Genomic DNA, 10522 nt, shown 5'->3' with positions numbered 1-10522 from the left:
CGCCGTACCGCCGTACCGCGGTAAACCGAGGTCTACCGCGGTGTCAGTGTGCTTACCGCGGTAAAAAAAGACAAAAAAAAAGTCTATTTTTTTATTGGAAAACCAGCGAGTTTTAAAACAGGGGAGAAGCGAGGACCGCATGCGCTCCATGCCGCTCTGCTCTGGGCCGTGTACCACAGTTTGGAAGCCACATACGTCACTCTCACTCTCAGAGACACAGACAGTCAGACCTACACAGGGCAGCCTGCGTAGAGGAGTACAGAGCAGCATAAACTTTCTCTGTAATCCACACGACACAAGGATGTTAATACATACCTTGTGTTGTGGCATATCTTTTTTTGAGCGGTGGTCACACCGTCTCCATAGCGTGGCCGTGTGTGTCTGTGTGTGTGTCTGTCTGTGTGTGTGTGTGTCTGTCTGTCTGTATGTAGCCTCTGGTGTAGCCTGAGTACCCTGGGTGACCAGAGAGGTGCTGTTGAGTCTAGCCTGCCCTGAGCATCAACTGCAATACACACACACACACACACACACACCCCCACCCCACACACACAGGCACCCCCCCCCCCCCCCCACAGGCACCCCCTCCCCCCCCCCCACCCCCCCCCCCCCCACAGGCACCCCTCCCCCCCCCTCCCCCCCCCCCACGACCACCGCTCAGTTCACACGGGTGTGATTTTTATTCATACGGATTACTGGCGGAGCGCGGGCCGCGTGGACTAAAACCGAAAATGAAACTATTTTACTTTTTCCATCGCGTCGCACGTTGTGCCCGTCTGTCGGCGCGTCGGAGATTTTATAACCTTTTCTGTCAAGTCTTGTAACTAAAACCTGTATATAGCAGCACTCAATCACTGCGATTTGAGAGTTGAGACGTGACGTGACGTGACGTGACGTGAGTTTACAGAATCACTGTACACGATCTGACCCGTCCTCTTCTGGTTTGTTCACACAGCTGTTTGTGTCTGAAAAGCTAAGTAGCTAGCCTACGTTACTATGGTAACCCTAATCTGCTCCTTTCAAAGCCATACCCGCTGTGCTGTACGGAGAAGTATAACTCGGGCAGTCAGGCTGTGGAGAGGCGACTTTTGGGAAGATGATTGCAATATTTTGGATTTTTGGCTTATCGCCGAACCTTAATTAATAGATACGGGGGTGCGGTAATTACCGCAGTACCGGCGGTAAATGGGAAGACGGTAATCGCGGTAACAAAATGTCGATACCGCCCCAGGCCTAGTGTCATGTACGGGACACAGCACATTTTGACTACTACTCTGACAAATCTGCAAAATGAAAAAAAAAAGAAAAAGAAAAAAAGAAGAAAAAAAAACGTCTCAGGGGTGGAGAGAGGGAGAGAAACAAAAACAGGCATCTAAAAAACAGACCCAGGGAGAGGAGTCCCTATACCCTCCCTCCCTCACCAGACCCAACATGAGCCAGAAGCCTCAACATTCCAAACATTCAACGCAACCCAAATCCCATTCTCTCTCTCGCGCTCCTTCGTTCTCTCTCTCTCTCTCTCTCTCTCTATCTCTCTCTCTCTCTCATATACCGTATACACAGGAATCCACATGCCTCTCTCTCTCCCTCCCTCTCTCTCTCTCTCTCTCTCTCTCTCTCTCTCTCTCTCTCTCTCAATCAAAACTAGGGAAGCAGCATTACTAACTGTTCTCAACGCACGCACGCACGCACGCACGCACGCACGCACGCACGCACGCACGCACGCACGCACGCACGCACGCACGCACGCACGCACGCACGCACGCACGCACGCACGCACGCACGCACGCACACACACACACACACACACACACACACACACACACACACACACACACACACACACACACACACACACACACACACACACACACACACACCTCTCTCTTTCAGGAACCAGCATGCATTCTGGTTAGGGAGGTGAATGAGGCAAGAACTGAACTGACACCAGCACAGAAAGGAACGGAACAGAACAGTAAATAGTGAACAGTACTGTGCTGTACATAATTCACTGTAGATGACACAGACAGAGCAACAACGCATGATGCAAGCTGGGGTCAATAATCACAAACATTAGTCAGTTTATGGCTGCTTGCAGGCAGATTTTGTATCTGTCGGGGTAATTTCCTGGCCTATAGTTTGCTGGCTGATTGATTGGCTTACAAGCTTACTCTTACTGTCTGTATTGTTCTAGTTCATTGTCTTGCTCCCTGACTCGTGGGTTTGACTGCAGCCTGCAGGCTGGCTGGCCGACTTGACTGAGTTGCTGGTTTCCTGAACACACTTTTTGTCCACCAGATAACTTAATTTCCTGATTGTTTTTACTGACTTGTTAGCCGACTACATTGGAGGATGCTTGTCTTGACTCTCCTGCTGCTTCTCAGACTCACAGACTGTCTTGGTTAATGTCTGGGGGGGTATGGGACCCTTAGGGGGTCCTTAGAGTTACTACAGGGGGGCCTCCAAATCTTTGTGTGATAGAAACTTTTTTCTCCTTTTTTATATTAACCACTTGAACCCTAGTGTCCATATTCTGAGAACTTTAGCCAAAAATAGCCGATCTACAAGCTCACAGCGTTTCCCCTCTACACCAAAGAGGTCTGGTGTAGAGGGGAAAAAAGAGCAGAGGTCGAATTTATTAAGTATTGACTGTTCAAGTGGTTAAATATCTGAACACAAATTGACATGAATCCAAAATACACTGATGATTGTGCTGTCAAACTATATGGAATCTATGAACAGGTTGTGGGGGTCCCTGCTTCATCTCTCTCTCAACTAAGGGGTCCTTGGCCTGAAAACCTTGAAGACCCCTGGCGACTACATTGGAGGATGCTTGTCTTGACTGTCCTGCTGCTTCTCAGACTCACAGACTGTCTTGGTTAATGTCTTACTGACTGGTTCTCTCACACAGGCTGTGGCAGCATAGCAGGCCATCTGATTACACAACACAATAAACAATGTAAGACTCCAGTGCTCTGCAGAGGCCTGGCCTCAAACCAACACACACACACACACACACACCACACGCAAATGCACACGCACGGTCGCACGCACACCACGCGGACACGCACACATACACAGATTTACATCGTGAAGAAGCATCCACACACATCAGAGAAACGGTTTATACAAGCATGGTACCTGTGGTGTAAAGTAACTAAGTACATTTACTCAAGTACTGTACTTTTAAGTACAATTTGGAGGTACTTTTACTTTGCTGGAGAATTTCCCATTTTCAGTGCTTTTACTACTCCACTACATCTCAGAGGCAAATATTGTACTTTTACTCCACTACAATTATTTGAAAACTTTAGTTAGTTACTTTTAATTATTGTTAAAAGGTATACATTAACCATTTCATCATCCCTATAAACTTTTCGGCCATTTGAAAATAGCCGATCTACAAGCTCACAATACCGCTCCATTCCCATTGAAATACATTGGCGGAATGGGGAATCCACTCTCATAGGTACTTTGGTGTGACCGCAGCCTAACAGAGTATTTCTACATTGCAGTATTGATACTTTTATGTAAAAGATGTGAGAACTTTTTCCACAACTGCATGGTACATTACATACTGTAAGCATGCTCTCTCTGTGTGTGTGTGTGTGTGTGTGTGTCTCTCTCTCTCTCTCTCTCTCTCTCTCTCTCAGTTTTTTACGGTATACCATTGATATCCTACTAATTTCCATTTTCATCTATTTTTGCACATGCGCAATTATGCACAGTGCAACAACTCCACTTGCGAGTCATGACAAAGTAAAACTGTACTGTATTGTAACATTATCAAATTAACGTTACTTACATGACAATAAAATAAATTAATTCAAGTAAACTGTAAGACCTTAACTGACATTTAGTTAATATAATGTGCAAAACAATACATTTTACTTACTATGTCATTGCAATGTACTGTGTATGTGGGCTGTTACAGTAACTATATACCGTACGTGCCGATTAAATGTGTGGCCTAAATAGCAAAACCTTCTCAGGTTTTAACAGCACTGAGCAGTTATTTACATTCAGACATTGACGTTACGTTGGAAGTCCAAAGATAGTAATATATTCAGGTATCTTGCCAATAACAATGTAAAATAGGGTGACCAGGGCAGGCGTCCAGGACGTTCCAAGCTGTGTTTCCCAAGTCTGGTCAACGTTTATCATGTTCTGTTCTGTTCTTGTACATGCTCGCCTAACCAAACAGAAAACATAAAGAAGGCATTGCATGTCTGAATTCAATGCCAATTTAACTTGCACTCCTTGCTCAAATGGTGTAAAAGAACAATAGCTGTAATAGGCCTAAAATGTAAACAAAAAGCAGTACACAGTGACAGTTAAGTCTTCACTGTTAATTTATCCATTTGTAACTCAAAGTGTATACAAATGTAACCAAAGCCATGCACCGTTACGGTCCATTTGGAAACATTTGTAATGTACACTATCAGAGTTAAATGAACACTCAGGATTTGAATGTGTACAGGGATTCATCCCTGTCCCAGAGCAAGGTAATACAACAAGGTTTGAAAAAGAGCTTCAAATATCTGAAGAATCTGGGGTGTGCTTGACGCGACTTGTCAGGCCATTCAACAGCCACTCACTCACTAATGAAAACATTCAGTCAAGGTCAACAAAATCTCAACTCTAAAAACACGACGTAAGATTTTTTTTACCAAGTAAATGTTCAGTGCGAAGTCACAATGCATGCAGGGTAAATATTATTTATTTATTGATAAGGAGTTTGATGTGTACATTTATAAATATTTCTTAATCCATGCTTTGCTCTTTGCAGCAATTTTTACAGATGCTAGAGATGTTTACAAACACTAAAACTTGGATTACAGATCGAGACTTTATATGTTTTCCGTAAGTGAATCCACGCTGAAAATCTGAAAGTGAACGTGTCATTCAGACCTCTGTCCTCGTGAAGAACACAGACACTGAGGCACAATAATGGGTAGGGCAGGAATGCGTGGCCGCAGGGTATACTATATACACCTATGACACCACACGTATGCACCCAAAAAAAAACGATGTTTGAAAATGTATGAACATTTTTCAATATGGAGACGTTTACGAGTATAACTCTATGACTAAACTAATTTTAATTATCTCAAATAATTGCGATCAGGTGCTTAAAGAATGTAGTAATTGTAGGCCTAATGACATGACACCACACTCACACAAATATCTGCCAACACATGCGCATACACATACAGTTAAACAAAAGACATATAGGATAAGAGCGATGCTCTTATCCAGAGCGACATTAAATGCAAAGTATGTGTAATGATTCACATTTACTGCATGTGCGTGCATGCATGCACATGCACCTAGATTCAGGTATGTAAAGAATAGTTCAGTTGTCAATGTGTATGGTGTTTATTTTAAGATATACTGTACATCTATCCAGAGGCTCCATGACACAACTGTATCGTCAGACCAAATTGATTTATGCCTGTGATACCTGACTGTCCAACAAATTGTCTGTGTCCAGAGAGTTGAAGGGAAAGACGCCTTAAAACCTTTATCCTACACACGTCTAGTTTATCCAGCAACCAACTTGACTTGACATAGCAGGGTAAGCTATCAAAACAGAGAATTAAGACACTTCACTGAAACCAAACAAAATAAATTAACAGTATTTCAAACAATCCAATGGAAAATTGGACATTGAAATGCAGAAATTGAAATGTAATTCCTGTAGGCAGGAGTGGTCCACCCTGACCAGTGAACAGTGAACAGCTGCTTCCCAAAGGGAAGGCTAGTCTATATTGTCTGAGTTCAGAGGAGAGAGCCATGTTTAGTGTCTCTGCTAACAATCAGTTATCGGATAATGTTTTTCTAATGACACAATGAGACACAGATTATGGCTTGGCAGAAGTGTAAATATTCACAAACAAACAGCAGCACTCCCTCTGTCATTTAAATTCTTCAATAATCCTTGTTCTCAACTGTAGTCACGGCTACTATTATGCAGCTATTGGCTATTCTCTCCGACCCTCTTCACAAGTATAACATTTGAAGTCCCAGTCTGTAATTGGCAAATATGCCCTTAACTGAAATGTAATTGTCCTGCTGGCTGTTTATGACAGACAACTAAACATGAGTTTTCAATCCATTGGGATGCTGTAAATTCTACTTGTTGTTGCAACCATTTGAGTAAAACATGCACATACTTTGAGTTATAGTCTAATCAATGTTTAGTCTAATCAATGTTTATTGACCAGGAATTGAAATTAAATATCATTTTCTCACAACTGTGGCTTGTATTTGAATACAGGTTTGAAAATTGAAAACTGAAAAAAAAAGAAAAGAAAAAAGCCTATAGTTTCTCTAGAAGTAGCTGGTGTGGATTGGGTGGGTATTATTGACAGGGTTGATGTGATGATTACTGATACGATCTAGGCTCTTCTGCCTCCAGTAGGAACTTCAAAACCTGTCACAGCTACTTTATGTCTCTGGATCTATATATATGCTCTATCCCTACAAGTCTATGATCATAATATGTTAAATGAAACAGCATTCCACTGCACATTATCATTTACCAGATGATCAAACCATAACTAATGAAGTCTCCCTACTACTCTTGTTCAGAACAGTATGTGGCTGACCGAAGCTATCTCTGCACAGGTAGGCAGGAGCAAATCTGATACGGGTTTATGATGTAAATATACCATTCTTTACATCCCTCACTTACTTTTGAAAAACTAATTTATCATCTAGGCCTATATGCCAAACCAAATTATAGAAAAAAGAATTTATTTCAGTTCTTTATTATCTTGCATAGTACTGTGTTCTATTTGTCTGTCATTCAATGTTACTTCAATGGTTTCCTGTGGAAATAAGCTTAGTCTTTTCATGGATCTCCTTTTAGTAGACCTTGTACCAGTGAACTGTACCGTCATAAAACTGTACCTTTTCCTATGCAAACTTCTAATAAAGTCTTCAATCAATCAATCAATCAATCAATCAATCAATCAATCAATCAATCAATCAATCAATCAATCAATCAATGTCTTTTCATCAGACACCGTTTCCTGTACTTCTTCACCTCAGTTGTAATACTTTGTAAAGCAAGAAGCTCAATCATGTGCAGAATAGTTACTGTATAAGACTGACAACATGTAGAGGGCTGGCTGTGAGCGCATTCCCCTTTATTAGTTGTCAATACATATTCTAGTGCAGGGGTCTTCAATGTTTTCAGGCCAAGGACCCCTTAGCTGAGCCTGAGACAGAGATGAAGCAAGGACCCCCAAAACCTTTTCATAGATTCCATAGTTTCATTGTTTGACAGCACAATCATCAGTGTATTTTGAATTCATGTCAATTTGTGTTTTCACATATTTAACTTGAACCGTTAATAGTTAATAGACTTTACCTTTCACTCTGTACTTAGTCTGCTCTTTTTCCCCTCTACAATAAACCCCTTTGCCTAAATTAGCCGATCTACAAGCTCAAGCTTGTAGATCTCAAGCTTGTAGATCTGCTAGTTTTGTCTAAAGTTCTCAGGGAAAATAAAATTCTATCACACAAAGATTTGGAGGACCCCCTGTAGTAACTCTGAGGCTTGTTGAAGATCCTTGTTCTAGTGGCACAGTGTTATACCACATATCATGGTCCTGTTCAAGTTCAAATCCAACTCCTGATGTTGGCACATAATACGTTTTTCTCTCCCGCCCCCTCTCTGTCATCCATATTGTATGTCAGAGTGTGTCTGTGATTATGCACACACTAAACTGATTAAATCATTTTGATAAGATAACTATTTATTGATATATACATGTTAAATATGAACCCCTCAGCATCAGTACAGCGTTGTAGGCCTAATGTAGTTTCTCTCTCTCTCTCTCTCTCTCTCTCTCTCTCTCTCTCTCTCTCTCTCTCTCTCTTTGACATGTGTCTGCAGTGTTGGGGATCCAATTTAACACTTTGCTATTTACATACCCATAACCCAGCAATCTCAGGTTACGTTGCCTTCCTTAGAGCTCACTCCTGGGCACAACACATAACAGTGACTAGTAGTCTTGTCCTTAAACAGGTTAGAAATGTGTTGTGCCAGACTGTCACCCATCTGCATGATCTATGATCAAATGTCACAGAGATGACCACTTATTGTATAGGCTACTTCATTCGAAGAATCAATTTGACAAATTAATAGAAAAAATGTGCACAGTCACAACACATTGCATAGCTTGTAGCAACTCTTTGTGAGCTTGGAGATCTCCTATTTTCACAATGTTTTTCTTAAAATATTGTTTAGGTAATCTGCACAAGATGCCCTTTGGCCAGTGAGAAAGTGTTGTAAATGCCCAAAATATTTTTTATTATCAAATAAATGGATTTGTTCAATGAACTAAATTTGTATCTTCCCCCCAAAAACATCATCACCAACAACAACAACATTCATTCCTGTCAATATCTATGGAAGAAGTTCCCATAACTTATATCAACTGTATTCGGAGGAAAGCTTCCCAGAAAATATCAGATCTACAAGCAGCTAAGTTATTTAATGTAGAGCAAAAACATAAAGGTCAATAGTAGAGCCCTGGGGGACTCCACTCAACCAATTATAGGGGTTATTAAGTGGTTATAAGCAAGGCAAATTAACAACTGAACTCTCTGACCCTGCTTGTGAAATGTGTGGCCCAAGACACAGTTATAAAACTCATGTACATAAACTGTTCATCACGGTAGGCTAATCATCTGCTGAATTACCCATCTATTCAATAATTCACATATTGCCTATATAATTTTATGTTAAAATGTATATCAATTGACTAGATAGCCATGCTGCAGTGAACTGCACAATTGATTGTTTGTTGGGTCAAGTCACCTGTCAACCACAAGATGACAGAAATGAATAGGCATCAATTGGGCATATAAGGCCCTCATAGGTCGTGTTGCCATATACTCACATGTGAGTTATCCCAACAGCCTGCTGGAGTTCATTTGACTGGTAAATCTGGCACCAATATCTTAACCTGGCCTGCTATTGATCTAACAGTGAATTGTGTTATCTGTGAATTAGGCCTATAGGCTACACATACGTGGAAAAGGAATCGCCCTCAGGCTTATTGCCGAACTTAACTTTAAAAGTAGATAGACAAGACAACACATCGTCCTTTCACGTGATTGACTTAGCGGTAGCGATGCGTAAAATGTATTGTCTCTTTTATGACGGTCTAGATCGCATTCTGTTCACCTATTATTTCCATCTAGGCCTACATCTCACAGTGTTGTCATCATCGCTGTCACGAGATGTAAATGCCACTCTTCCAAATTTCTTCCAAATATTACAACGTCCGCCGACGCTCGTGCGTAAAAAGCTGGCTCCATTCTGGTTCGCAACAAAGAGGCCAACAAAAACAGCGATGGGGAAACTTTTGTCTCTATTCCACGCAACTTCACACACTTCACACTTTAGATTATGAAACGGCGACAACATCCATGCTATTTACCTGGTCGCAGTTTCTCACAAGATCCCGACAACAAGGTTATTTCTTTTCCCTTTGTCCTCGGAGACACGCGGCGATCATAAAAACTCAGATCATTATCAAGAAAATTGATATCGGTTGTGGTATTGCAGCAACAATGCATCGGAAGAAGATTTGCACACTCAAAAAAAAAAAAAAAAAAAGTTTCTATGTACGTTTTACATCACATCCCGCTTCCGTCGAGGAGGAGTAGGAGGAGGAGGAGTGAAGGAAGGAAGGGAGGAAGGGGCAGCTTGAGCCCACTCTGTGTGAGAGCTGCGTGCCGAAGTGAGATCACGGAGTTCTCGAAGTGCTTGGTGCATGCGTTTAGTTAGTGCAGGACATTACACTGTCTTTAGCTGGGGTCTTCCAACAGTTTTCAGGCAAGGAAAGCAAGGAGCCAAGGACCACCGTTAACCGAGAGAGAGTGAAGAAGTATAATATTGTAAACTTTCACATTTCAAGGACTCCCACTCTCCCCTTAACTCTGACAGTGTACAAAATGTAACGGTTCCATTTGTACACTGTCAGAGTTACAGACTTGTATGGGTCAATTTTGACCCCCTATAAAGGAACCCACAGACAGTCCCTGGAATCCACTTTGAGAACCACTGTTGTTCACAATTGTGTTGCATCTAATGTGCAACACAACTTCATTTTATTTCATTACACATTTTTGGAAGGCTTTCTCAAAAAATAAAAGGTTTAACATGCAGCAAATTCATATTAGACCTAAACCTTTCTTTTTTTGAGGAAACCTTTCCATGCAACTTGAAAAGATACTTTCAAAGCTAGCTTCACATTTACACCACGTTTAGCTGATCTCATCTATGTGACATAATTATGAAATCTCTCATAACAGACGTAGACTATGTCTGTTAAGATTGATCTGGGGGGCGGAGTGGGGGGGAGGTAACCCCAGATGACAGTGAAAGTGAAGTGACAATTTAAGGACTTTTTAATATCTCAAACAAAAAGGAAGAAAGAAAAGAAATAAGTAATCAACAAACGATACTGTAAAAAAATGTCAAATATTGGGCAAATTGTCAAAT

At 41.5% G+C, this 10522-nt stretch overlaps 1 protein-coding gene across 1 annotated transcript in view; it reads right to left on the bottom strand.

The window, feature by feature from the left end:
* The window catches only part of ddr2l (discoidin domain receptor family, member 2, like), a 30730-nt gene extending 21168 nt beyond the window's left edge, over window positions 1-9562 (bottom strand). The window contains 1 exon segment of the mRNA XM_080738189.1: window positions 9456-9562. The gene's annotated coding sequence lies outside the window, so the exon portion shown is untranslated.
* Between the last annotated feature and the right edge of the window lie 960 nt (window positions 9563-10522).

The sequence above is a fragment of the Nannobrachium achirus genome (assembly GCF_963921795.1).
Source record: "Nannobrachium achirus genome assembly, chromosome: 12".
Taxonomy (NCBI): Eukaryota; Metazoa; Chordata; class Actinopteri; order Myctophiformes; family Myctophidae; genus Nannobrachium; species Nannobrachium achirus.
Note: the sequence above shows the minus strand (reverse complement) of the source record. Positions and strands in the feature narration are given on the sequence as shown.